Raw genomic sequence first — 13,405 nt, 5'->3', positions numbered from 1 at the left:
GGTGCGAAAGGTCTCTAATAAACATTGTACTTCTTTTCACATGTTATATGGATCATATGTTTCATACCATAAAGGAAAGCTGGAACCCTGCCATTGACTTCATCCATGATTTTAAAAGTTTGTCTACCCACCTCTACATATCTATATGTTGCACATGGATTTCTAAATAGAGAAAACCTAATTGTGTAGAGCTGTGAATATACCACCTTGCATCTGATAGCATCCCTCCTGCCCTAGCCTACCTATGCTTAACACATTGACATTTGTCTGGGGAGACTAATGATACCAGGAATGGGACCTTTCTCACAATTGTATGGAGCATTTACCACATGTAAAATGCAAGAAGGAGGCTTTCAGGTGAAACCTGCTGGTATCATACTGTAACTCTGGCTGAATGATACCTCATGTTTTCAGTATTTTAAATTATCCTCTTGATATTTTAAAATAGGAGCCCCCTGGTGGCGCAGTGTGTTAAAGCGCTGAGCTGCTGAACTTGTGTAACGAAAGGTCACAGGTTTGAATCTGAGCAGCGGAGTGGGCACCCACTGTTAGCCCCAGCTTCTGCCAACCTAGTAGTTCGAAAACATGAAAATGTGAGTAAATCAATAGGTACCACTCTGGCAGGAAAGTAACGGCACTCCATGCAGTCATGTCAGCCATATGACCTAGGGGGTGTCTACGGACAACACCAGCTCTTCGGCTTAGAAATGAAGATGACCACCAATCCCCAGAATCGGACATGACTGGACTTAATGTCAGGGGAAAACCTTTACCTTTACCTATTTAAAAAAAATCCTAATCTCAAAATTGATGATAATCATTATACTTTTCTTGCTATTTAGCTAAACCATTCTATCATGTTTAGGACCCTTCTAGCTCCTAGAACAGTGGTTGTCAACTTGTGGGTCCCCAGGTGTTTTGGCCTACAACTCCCAGAAATCCCAGCCAATTTACCAGCTGTTAAGATTTCTGGGAATTGAAGGCCAAAACATCCGGAGACCCACAGGTTGAGAACTACTGTCTTAGCAGCTAACAGTATTCATTTACATTGTAGTGTTGATCCAAATCTCAGTGAGACTAGTGGATACATAGTGCTCTGTGAAAGCAAGGACCGTACCCCCAAAGTACAGTCAGCCCACCATATGCATGAGTTCTGCACCCAAAAATCCCAAAGCAAACATTAATTTTGTTATTTTATATAAGAGCACAATTTCATTACCCATTGTATTATGGGACTTGAGCATCCATGGATTTTGGTATCTACAGAAAGTCTTGGAACTAAAGTGGCACAGGGTACTGGACAGAACAGAAGAGTTCTTGCCAATCTGTACACATAATAAAAGTGAAAATCTGTATGTATGTATGTATGTATGTATGTATGTATGTATGTATGTGGCAGGGGTGTCTCCCATTTCCACACATAGCTATATCTCCCCCTACTCAGGAAACACCAATGGCCCTCCCTCCAATGACACTGCAGGTTACAGAGAGCACCATGAACACGTCCAAGAGCCCTGCCAATGTCCTCCACAAACACCATAGTGCCCACCACCAAGTGAAGGCTTTCACTCGGGAACAATTTCATCCTAGTTTTTCTGTTTTTCCTCCACTATAGACATCCCAGTGTTCCTTACTCTCTCCATTGCTGTGGAATTTGCATGACCTTGCCTGCTGCCTTTCCCATAACCCTTTCCTATTCTTTTCTATGGCACAGAGCAAACAGAGAAATTGATCAGCAGCTGTGCATACTGGAGGGAATTGGGGGACTGACTCAAAATGATGGAAGTTGTAGTTCACCCTGTATCAAGGCAGAGCACTGTGACCCCTTTTGATAATGTACCTGGATCACATTTGGCACACAGAACTTGGCACACAGAACCCCCATGACCAATACTGAAAGTTGTTGGGGAAAATTCACCTGGATTTGGGAGTTGTAGTTCACCTACATCCAGAGAGCATTGGGAACCCAAATGCCGATGGATCTGGACCAAACTTGGCACGCATACCTGATATACCTACATTTGATTACTGGAGGGGTTTGGAAGGGATTGACCTTCCTTTCTCGGAGTTGTAGTTCACCCACAACCAGGGAAACTGTGACCTCCACCAATGATGGACCTGGACTAAACTTGGCACACAGAATCCCCATGACTAACTCAACCTACTGGAGGGGTTTGAGAGGACTGACTCACCATAGTGGAAGTTGTAGTTTACCCTATAGCCAGAGAGCACACTGAACCCCACCGATGATACATCCAGAGCAAACATGCCCAAGGTAAGTACTGATGGAGTTTCTGGAGGTTAACCTGGCATGATGTCAGTTGTAGTTAATCCACAACCTTACGTATTTTGTACAAGTAAAAATTGACTTTTTCAAATAACCCAGGCACACCAGATACCTAAGCTAGTAGGAAAATATAAACCAGTAAAGGAAGGGATTTATGTCCTTCAACTACATTAAAACTGGGCTGCAATCACTGTGCGCTACTCATGTAAAACAGCAGCCCAAATATATCTTTGTTGCAAATTAAAGAAAGAATATGTCTTCATGCAGATCTAGAAGTCAGCTAATCTAATTGCAGGAACCTAAAAATAGGCATTTGGGCAAATATCTTGGCATCTGGCAGCACAGCTAGATTACTCAAAGGTGCAACATTTCTTTAGTTAAGGAAAAAAGGGCAAGTTTATTTTCTGATAACAGTAGTTTGTTTCACCAGCTATTTTTATGCTTGGAAGTTTAATCACATTTTCAGCTGAACTGACTTCAATTCATGAAGTCATGAAGGTGGTATCTGAGCACACTCCATTTATTTCAGTAGAGTTTCAGTACAATTTTGGACCAGGCTCAGCATGCATAATGTACAATGTCATCCAGGAAATCCAGTTTTCCTTTGCCAGGTCTCTGCCTCTTTTAACTGTTGCTAATCTAGTTAACATAACACTTGAACCCTATCAAATAGCCTACATGATCATAATTAGAATGAGCCCTTGAGCTATTCCTAGGCTCTTTTGATTAGACAGAAGTATATTTATAAATGCTTTTCTCATCTCCCCAACAACTTTAATACTCATAGCAAAACAATGTATTGCAGAGGTTTTTTTTTAAAAAAAAAATTAGATATAGCTGATTTATTGCATGCTTTTTTTTGCTTCTTTGCAAGATTCTGAGATCTGAATGTAGTATTTTAGAAAAAAACAATCAATATACATTGCAGAAACGTTAGACAATACTCTGAGATATAGTCTGGCGTGTGTGTGTGGTACATATATGTAATTTTTGAGCAATAGTCAATCAAATGAAGTTGCAAAATAAAAAACAAATACAGTGCTGAGTTCTGTTAAAATACTGTAGTTCTGGGTTTCTTAGTGCGGTTAAAAACACATACACAACGAGTCAAAACACAACCTATTACTTATGATTATATACATTTTAAAAAAAATAAAACATACTGCATGGATATGCTTTTAAATAAATTACAGTACTACATAAATACCTCTTAATGCAAATAAAAATATAAAATAAGATTTATCAATGGGATTAGTATTAGCTACACCAAATAGAAAAATAAAGAATCCAAAAGACGTTACAAACCTGTCAGTTCTCAAGCCAGTGTGGAGAATTGAATATAGAATATATTTCAGGCATGGAAACTCTTCCTTCTTTTGTCTAAGAAAGCTGGAAGCTGCTATAGCGATTCATTCAATATTGCTTGGTCCACAGCATGCATGCACTGAGGCGAAAGTGGCCTCTGAGTTACATCTGTCTCTCTGACTATGTAATTCCTACCCTTACCATCTATATTTGGCAACTGAACTCATGTTTCAGCGGACTGCCACTATCTGGGATTCCAGCAGAACACATTGGCTCTAGATGAACAGGCAACTCCACATTTATTCAAGAAATCTTGTTAATAAAACTTTATAATAATAAAACTTTATTTCTAGACCACCCTCTCTCCCCAGAGGGACTCAGCGCGGTTAACATACATATAAATGGTAAACATTCAATGCCACAATTTCTTCATTAATATCAAAAGTATAAAATGACAATAACATACACATTATAATAAAATTCCACATTAGAAAAAACAATAAATTTAAACATGACAGTCAGTAAAAACATTATTGCGCAGAGTGACCGTATACCTGAACAAATTTAAGTGATCAAGTTGAGGTCTATGCCAAGTAATCTGGTACATTCTTCTTTCTTTTTTCTTTTACCATTCAGTATCAAATGTGATAAAACTACATGACACCTGATGCTCCTATAATGTACAATTAATGCAAAGTTGTAACTTTACAAAATATTTTGCCTTCTCTGTCAAAGAGTGTTGGTGACTCAATAAACTGCAGATCTCATGATCCTATAGCACTGCGCCATGACCATGAAAGTGGTGTCACACTGCAACAATTCAACAGTTTACAGCCAGCTCTAGTTCTGAAAAAGCATTTTTTGTGGCATGGTTATTGTAAAACAAATTTTAATGTATATTTATTAGTGTTGTGCATAGAATTTGTTTAATCTGTTTTATTTGTGTATTCATTTCGTACCAGCCATTCGGATGCACGAAATGAAAGACGCTATTTTCGGATGAAACAAAAGGCGACACAAAAGAGAAAGCTGCACAAACACCGTGCTTTGCTTTTATTTTTGCGCTGTGTGGCATCCACTACTGCAAAATTCTTCCTCATGTGTCAGAGGAGGAGGTGGGAGGAGGTGACCCTTGGCCAATCGGAGGCCAAAGAAACAGTGACGTGGACTGGACAGAGAGGGTATATTAGGGGGGGACTGCCCCTAAAGCGACCATTGCAGTCACGTCATTTGCTGCTGTTGCTGGGTGCTGGTGGGCTGGCTGGCTTGCTCTCTCTCTCTCCACTTGGCTTGGCTTGATGGTTGCCTTGCCCTGCCTTTTGCCTTGTCTTGCTCATTCCTTGCCTTGCTGGTGAGGGCACTGGGCAAAGATTTGGGTTTTATTTTTTGCCTGGCTGCTTGTCATATTTTTAAAAAAATATGGATGGGGCTGGGATTTTTGAAGTGGTAGGGGTGGGTTTGGCTGTTGAGCATGTGTGGGGCTTTTCTTCTTTATTCTTTGTGTAAAAACCCCTTCTTACTCCCTCTCTATTGCTTTTTAAAAAAAAATATTTTTCAAAGGAAATAAATTGTTGGGCTTCCCTTCTCTATTTAAGAATCAAACCTGCCTCTCTCTCTCTCTATAACTGGCCCTTAGAAAAACTAATCTTTTATTTCTCCCTATCTCTCAGTATTGCCTGTGGCTTGGTCCTCCTTCTCCTTTGGACTGTATAGAGAACAAATATAATAGGATAGTTTTATTATTTGTTATAGATTACATAAATTTTTGAAAGCAAAGACATTTTTGGGCTCCTGTCTCTATTCAAACATTCATTCTCTCTCTAAAGCTGGCCCTTAGGTGAACTATAATTACCTTCTTCCAAAGGTCGGAAAAATTTTGTTTTTTCGGACACGAGACGAAAAGCCCATTTGGATAGGCACCCCATTTTTGTTAGCAGAGATAAAAACGAAAATGAGCCGAAATGAATGAAACAAAACAAAACAAACAGTGACTCCATACAAATGCACATCACTAAATTTACCCCCAGCCCTAGCCTATAGTCTGGTTTTTGCACAAGCCCATGCCAAGCCCTCTCTAGTTTGATCATGCCCACCATATTCCTGGTTATTGGTTGTTGAGGTTGGTTTGATACACTTTTATGATGTTTTTATACCCTGCTGTTTTTAATTGTTTTAATTAGACTGTTATATATTATTATGTTTTTAACTGTGTTTTAGCTAGTAAATTTTATTTTATGCTCTGGGCTTGGTCCCACTTGTAAACTGCCCCAAATCTCTTCAGGGAGATGATAGGTAAAGGTAAAGGTTTTCCCCTGACATTAAGTTTAGTTGTGTCTGACTGTGGGGCTTGGTGCTCATCTCCATTTCTAAGCTAAAGAACGGATGTTGTCCGTAGACACCTCCAAAGTCTACGGTATAACTGCGTAGAGCGTCGTTATCCTCCCCCGGGGGGGGGGCGGCGGTACTTATTGATCTATTCACATTTGCATGTTTTTCAAACTGCTAGGTTGGCAGAAGCTGGGGCTAACAGCGGGAGCTCACCTCGCTCTCCGGATTCGAACTGGTGACCTTTCAGACAGCAAGTTCAGTATCTCAGCGGTTTAATCTGCTGTACCACCAAGAGATGGTGGCAGGGTATAAAAATAAAGTTATTATTATTCAAAGTATATTTCTGAATCAATTTAGTTGTGACTTAATTACATCTCTTTTTCTCACTCACTCTTTTTACTATTGAATTGATTTTTTACAATGTTTGTCTATACCAAATATCTTCCATGTTCAGATTTACATTGACAAATTTGTATTCTTTACCCTCAAGTTTGTCATGGTTTGCAAAGGCACTGTGCTGTGTGCGTTAACTGGAAAATGAAGTGCATGAAGCCGATTGGATGAGCCTTCAAAGACCTGGGGATTGAATTCATACTGTTTCTGTTCTGCTGCTACAGAACCACTTTGGACAAGTTTTCAGTGCTGACTGAGTACTGCTGGTGTAGAGAGCAGTGTGCTCAGAGAGGCCTTGCTATTTTGAGGCCTGTTTACTGCTGAGAAGGGTGAAGAACCAGGACTGTATTCTTCTCTGAAGCAGATTTGTGGACTGAGAAAGAACTGTTTATGACTGTGGACTTCTGTAAGTGATCAGAAGGACCATTGCAAATATTACTGTTTTTTTTGATCTCTTGGAATCAGTAAAGTTCCTGTATTTTTGTTCTGCAAACCTGAGTGGCATGTTATTATTCTGTGTGTGACTCTGGATCACGGGCACACGTAAGAGTTTCCATTTATCATCATCAATCCATAATAAAATTGCCTTCAAGTTGCCTATTAATATATAGTGACCCCATTAATTACATAATATTTACCCTTCCATATTTGAACCTGGCATTATGGAAATACAATTCTGCTCAAAAACATCCTTGAATTTCAGTAAAATCTGAAGTTTTATTTGTGATCATATAGAGTACATCGTTTAAAGACCAACATATCAGAGGAACAGTGTCAGGAATCTTGTCTGAAGGCTCATCTCTAACCCTGATAGACAACTAGGATTCACTTATATTTCTTAGGCTTCAATCCAAAACTCTTTCTGGGGAATAAATTACACTGAATTCATTACCACTTACTATTGAGTACATGTGTGGATTTGTGCTGTTAATTTATTGATCTTCTCTTTCTTTCTCGGGTATATATCTACTTCACACATTGTGGTTTAAACATCATTCCTTCTCCACAGGGAGCTAGGGGAAAGTACCAGAGCTCAGTGGTAGATCACACACTTTGCTTGTGGAGGTTTCCAGGTTATATATCCTTGGCACCTTCAGTCTTCAGGATCAGGTAGCTGGTGATGGGAAAGACCCCCTGCCTGAGACCCAAAGAAGTCTTGCCAGATGGAAATAAGAATACTGATATGAGGTCACTTTCAATGTAGCTATAAGAAGTGCAGTCTGCATATGTATGTCTGGGTAATCCATCTCTAACACAGATGCTTAGAAGTATGTGAGGAAAGAGACATGACATTTCTTCTTAGCTATTTCTTGGAATAGTTTTTAAAACTTCTATAATATTTGCTGTTCCCTCAGAAGGTAAATCCAACACGATCTTCTCTTTCTTTTCTTACTACAGCTTGGTTGAAAGAAAATATATTAGAATAAAGCCAATAATTTGTTACTCTCATTACAGTAATGAAACAGACAATTATGATATTTTAGAAATACTTTAGAAGTGACTCACCGGCACCCCCTAATTTTGTAATGAGTATTGGTCATTGGTCGCACGGGCCTAGCAAGTATATAAAATAGGTATACAAATCAAGCGGAGCCCCCAGGGGTGCAGCAGGTTAAGCCGCTGAGCTGTTGAACTTGCTGCCCAAAAGATCGATAGTTCAAATCCAGGGAGGGGGGTGAACTCTCGCTGTTAGCCCCAGCTTCTGTCAACCTAGCAGTTCTAAAACATGCAAATGTGAGTAGATTAATAGGTACCGCACCAACAGGAAGGTAAAGGCTTTCCATGCAGTCATACTGGCCACATAACCTTGGGGGCGTCTATGGACAACACCGGATCTTCAGCTTAGAAATGGAGATGAGCACCACACCCCAGAGTTGGACACGACTGGACTTGATGTCAGGGGGAAATCTTTACCTTTACTATATAAATCAAACATTTACTGATAACAAATCAGGCTTTCTAAACAGGCCGATTTTCCTTTTTATGATGTACAGCTGAAGTATCTTCTGCTGAGTCCATTTTAATTAATAAAAACAAGGTAAACTTGATATCCAAACGTATACATAGTCATAGTCCAGAAGCATTCACAGGCTTGTTGCCTCCCCTTGAGTCAAGATATTAATATAATGTTTCCCAACCCCCAGATCTGTGACAAACAAGTGTAAGTTTCAAATATAAGATACAGTAGAGTCTCACTTATCCAACATTCGCTTATCCAATGTTCTGTATTATCCAACACAGTCTGCCTTTTAGTAGTCAATGTTTTTGTAGTCAATATTTTCAATACATTGAAATGTTTTGGTGCTAAAGTCGTAAATACAGTAATTACTACATAATCTTACAGTGTATTGAACTGATTTTTCTATCAATTTGTTGTAAAACATGATGTTTTGGTTCTTAATTTGTAAAACCATACTGTAATTTGATGTTTAATAGGCGTTTCCTTAATCCCTCCTTATTATCCAACATTTTCGCTTATCCAATGTTTTGCCGGCCTGTTTATGTTGGATAAGTGAGACTCTACTGTATACCCTTACTCTCTCTTTATCTCTCCCTGTTATCTTTGTCCTTCATGGAGCCATTTGTTCAATTTGTCTTAGGCCAATGTGGAATTTTTCAGATTGCTAAACCATAAACATTGGACAAAGGTACAAGCTGCTGATCAATCAATTTTCTAATGGGATTTCAGTAGTTAAACTTGTGTCTCCAGAATTCACAATTATCTTATCTAAGTCCAAGTATAATACACAAGAGGAGGACTTTGTATTCAAAATGGAAATAGTTTGGCTAATACAACTGAAATGCATGAAGTTTTATAAATCACCGATTTCTGTGTCTATTTCCTAAAAAACCTGGTCAAAGATATTGTCTTCAAAACTACATATGTGACTTAAAGAATATAACCTGGGCCCAGGCTGTGGCGCAGGCTGTTGAGCAACCAGCTGCAGCCAGCTGCAACAAATCACTCTGACCAAGAGGTCATGAGTTCGAGGCCAGCTTGGAGCCCCGCGTTTGTCTTTGTTCTATGTTAAGGCATTGAATGTTTGCCTTATATGTGTAATGTGATCCACCCTGAGTCCCCTTCGGGGTAAGAAGGGCGGAATATAAATACTGTAAATGAATAACCTTCCAGCAGTGTGTGGAAGAATGAGGAAGTAATCCATCAAGGACTCGGTGTCACAGTGGAAGCAACAGCTCCCCCTGTGGCCAGAATCAACCATGCTCTCATGAAGCCGGAAGCAGGAAAATGTTAAATTGCCTCTGTGTCTTTGTCCCTGTCTGTATGTTGTATGGCGTTGAATGTTTGCCATGTATATGTACATTGTGATCCGCCCTGAGTTCCATTTGAGGTGTGAGGATGTAATCCATCAAGGACTCGGTGTCACAGTGGAAGCAACAGCTCCCCCGTGACCAGAATCGAGCATACTGTCATGAAGCCAGAAGCTGGAAAATGTTAAATTGCCTCTGTGTCTTTGTCTCTGTCTGTATGTCGCATGGCGTTGAATGTTTGCCATGTATATGTACATTGTGATCCGCCCTGAGTCCCATTTGGGGTGAGAAGGGCGGAATATAAATACTGTAAATAAATAAATAAATAATAGGACTACAATATAACTTTGCCAAACTTGCACTTCCCTATCATATTGGTGTATATAATGCAGCATCATTTATCTGAATACATCTCATATAAGGCCATATCAGGAAATGGGAGGACAACATCATTTTATGAACTTGGGGCTGAGTTGCTGTGGAATGGCTTTGCCATTAGTGGGGTTTCCATGAGCACACAAATGAGTCATGTATGGGATCAGGATTTATTTCTTTAATGATTTAATATCCTTTGACAGTTAAAAAGCAAAGCAAAGCTTGCAGGATTTAGATATAATAAGAAGTAGCATGAACTACAGCTGAGCTATAAAGTTCTTTGCCAGTGAAATCCAAGGAACTTCCTGGACAGGGAGGTGAAAATGATACCACGGAAAGCTGTGCAAAAGACTGTCATAGCAACATAGTGTTAAGATCAGAGGGTGACTCTTCTGGATTTTCTATCAATCACAGCTTTGTGTAAATAAATGAAATACATTCTAGAATTTCAGTGAGTTTTCCTTTAAATAGGTTTAAAACAACATATCCAGATCAGTGGCACAGCCAGAAAATCTTGACTTTAAGCTTATGTCTGTTGAAATATAAACTCCCTTGTGATTCCCACATATTTCATATACAGTACACTGGATCTGAACACTACATGTATTGGATTTCATTGTAAAAGGAGACGTGCAGGGCAAATCTAAACCAAAGATGCACTGGCTGTAGTGTTTAGGATTAGGCACATTTTTTTCTGTTGGATAAAATGCCAGCTGATCTCAAAGATCTGTTAACAGAGTAATTTGCTGAGGGCAGCAAAAACCAGGAGGGAGAGGGAGGATCCTAGCTATTTCAAGTTCAATTCTTCTTCAAGGCAGGCACACAGCCACAATGCTGACAAAATGTAGGGCCAGGGCAGAAGGAGCCCCAGATAATTCCTGACATTCCTAAAAAAGTTTTAAAAAGTTAGCATATGTGAAATATTTTATCAATTTTAAAAACAGACAATTGAAAACAGGTTAAAACAATGTGTTGTCAAGGGCTTTTATGGCCAGAATCACTTGGTTGCTGTGAGTTTTCCGAGTTGCATGGCCATATACCAGAAGCATTCTCTCCTGACTTTTCGTCCACATCTATGGCAGGCATCCTCCGAAGTTGTGAGGTCTGTTGGAAACTAGGCAAGTGGTGTTTATATGTTTAGGGAAGGTCCAGGGTGGGAGAAAGAACTCTTGTCGACTTGAGGCAAGTGTGAATGTTGCAGTTGGCCACCTTGATTAGCATTGAATGGCCTTGAATGGATTTTGTGACTTGTTTTGGAATTTACAGTGAGTTTTTTTAACATGCTGTTTCTGTCCTAATCTGTTCTGCAGCACTTGAGCCACCTTCAAGCTGCATTATAGTACTTGTGTAAAACTGCCTTAGAGGAAAGAGAGGGAACTGAAGGCAATTCGAAACAGATATATTATTTGTGTATTTTTTTCATGCTCTTCATAAAAACACAAGTGGTTCCTAAGCAGACATAAAATAGAAAGAGCATACATTAAAAACTATGCTTACATTTCAAAAGGTTAGGGGTAACATACTCGCACATACCATAGCATGTAGAAAAAGCATCCCCAAATTCTTTAGTCAACATCAAAAGCATCCAAAGTCTGAATGAAGAGGCGTCTATAAGTCAAGCATCTGACATGCCTCTCAAGGTAACAAAAGCTAAAACAAGGATGTCGTCATATAGATATGCTCCAGCTCTCTGGCCGAGGAGTTCTGCTGTTCTCCCAGTCCTTATCCTATTTTCAAGTGCTTGCCCTATTGTGTGCCACTATTGGATGGTTGGAGCCCTGGTGGCGAAGTGCGTTAAAGCACTGAGCTGGAGACCGAAAGGTCCCAGGTTCAAACCCTGGGAGCGGTGGGAGCGGCCGCTGTTAGCTCCTGCCAAACTAGCAGTTCGAAAACATGCCAATGTGAGTAGATCAATAGGTACCGCTCCGGCGGGAAGGTAATGGCGCTCCATGCAGTCATGCCGGCCACATGACCTTGGAGATGTCTATGGACAACGCCGGCTCTTCGGCTTAGAAATGGAGATGAGCACCAACCCCCAGAGTCGGTCACAACTGGACTTAACGTCAGGGGAAACCTTTACCTTTACCTATTGGATGGTTAGAAGGAAAGCATGGTGTGGACTGGCCAGGTAGTAACGTTCCCCAAGCCTGTGGCAGCATCTAGACCAGGGATCCTCAAACTTTTTAAGCAGAGGGCTGGTCCACGGTCCCTCAGAGTGTTGGGGGGACAGACTATAGTTTAAAAACAAATATGAACAAATTCCTATGCACACTGCATATGTCTTATTTGTAGTGCAAAAAAAGGCCAACAAAATGTTATGGTTTGCAAAAGCACTGTGCTATATTTGTGTGTTAACTGGAAAATGAAGTGCATGAAGCCGATTGGCTGAACCTGCAAAGACCTGTAATTTGATTTGAAACTGTTTCTGTTCTGCTGCTGGAGAACCGGTTTTGTTGTCGACCGCGTTTCGGGGGATCGGGCCCTTGAGGAGAGACCCGACCCGGTCCTGAGAGAACGGACCTTGGCGAAGCCAAAAGGAGAATATAAGCCGCAATACAACCTGAAGCCGAAATGAAGAAGGTCCGCCAAAGTTGAAGGAAAATTCCGCCAAGGAGTCTTTATTGAGCAATTCAGCTGAAGAGGACTCTAGTAGCGATCATTCAGTCTACTAGGGTACCATATAATCAAAATAAAGCCATATTTATACAAAGTTTCAGTCTGACAGCCCTTTGAATTTCCCGCCCCGCTCCCCCGCCCATCTGATCGCTGATAGGCTAGAAGGTTGAACGAGGCGGGCTTTCGTTTCCCGCCTTGCTCTGTTGGCCCAATAGGGAGCTGCTTTTTGTCTCTACTCGAGCCAATCAGGAAGGAGAAGGTGGGAGTTATTGAAACAATGAAGTGACAGGGCAGGAAAGATCGGATTAATTCCTGCTAGGCCGATTTCTAAAGGGATTAATGGCAGCAATCAAGGATGTCCGGGTTTCTGTCACGTGTACAGATTTTAGATATGCCTTGGGGTGTCAGAGGTGGAAGTAGAGATGGGTGGTGATGAGCCATAATTGACAGGCTCTGCAGGGCGCCTTCCTGAGGTGTCCTGGATTTTCTTTTGGATGAGATATGACAATGTTTGCCTTGGGGGCGAATCACCTTTAGGTCAATACTCCGAATTCGGCGACTCAAGCCCTATATTGTCCATGCAATCTGAATTTGATTGGGTTTAGCGGTGGCAGATTATCCTTTTGTTTTTGGGAAGGGAAGCCTGGGTCATAGGAAATGGGATAGGTTCTGGGGTTCAGGTTGAGTTCAAAATATTTCCTATTTGATTTCATGACTTGACAATTATATGAAATAAAATGAAAAATAAAATAAAGTTGGAATATAAACCGTGCTGGGAAAAATACATATTTTCCGGGGATCCCAAAGAGTACAAATACATATAGGCAGATA

At 40.4% G+C, this 13,405-nt stretch overlaps 1 protein-coding gene across 2 annotated transcripts in view; it reads right to left on the bottom strand.

The window, feature by feature from the left end:
* Positions 1 to 3,735, bottom strand: part of palld (palladin, cytoskeletal associated protein) — a 300,420-nt gene extending 296,685 nt beyond the window's left edge. For both annotated transcript variants that reach the window (XM_062982361.1, XM_062982362.1), the window contains exon 1: positions 3,593 to 3,735. The gene's annotated coding sequence lies outside the window, so the exon portion shown is untranslated. The remainder of the gene's footprint in view (positions 1 to 3,592) is intronic.
* Between the last annotated feature and the right edge of the window lie 9,670 nt (positions 3,736 to 13,405).

Source organism: Anolis carolinensis, chromosome 5 (assembly GCF_035594765.1).
Source record: "Anolis carolinensis isolate JA03-04 chromosome 5, rAnoCar3.1.pri, whole genome shotgun sequence".
Taxonomy (NCBI): domain Eukaryota; kingdom Metazoa; phylum Chordata; class Lepidosauria; order Squamata; family Dactyloidae; genus Anolis; species Anolis carolinensis.
This window is presented reverse-complemented; position numbering and strand designations above follow the sequence as displayed.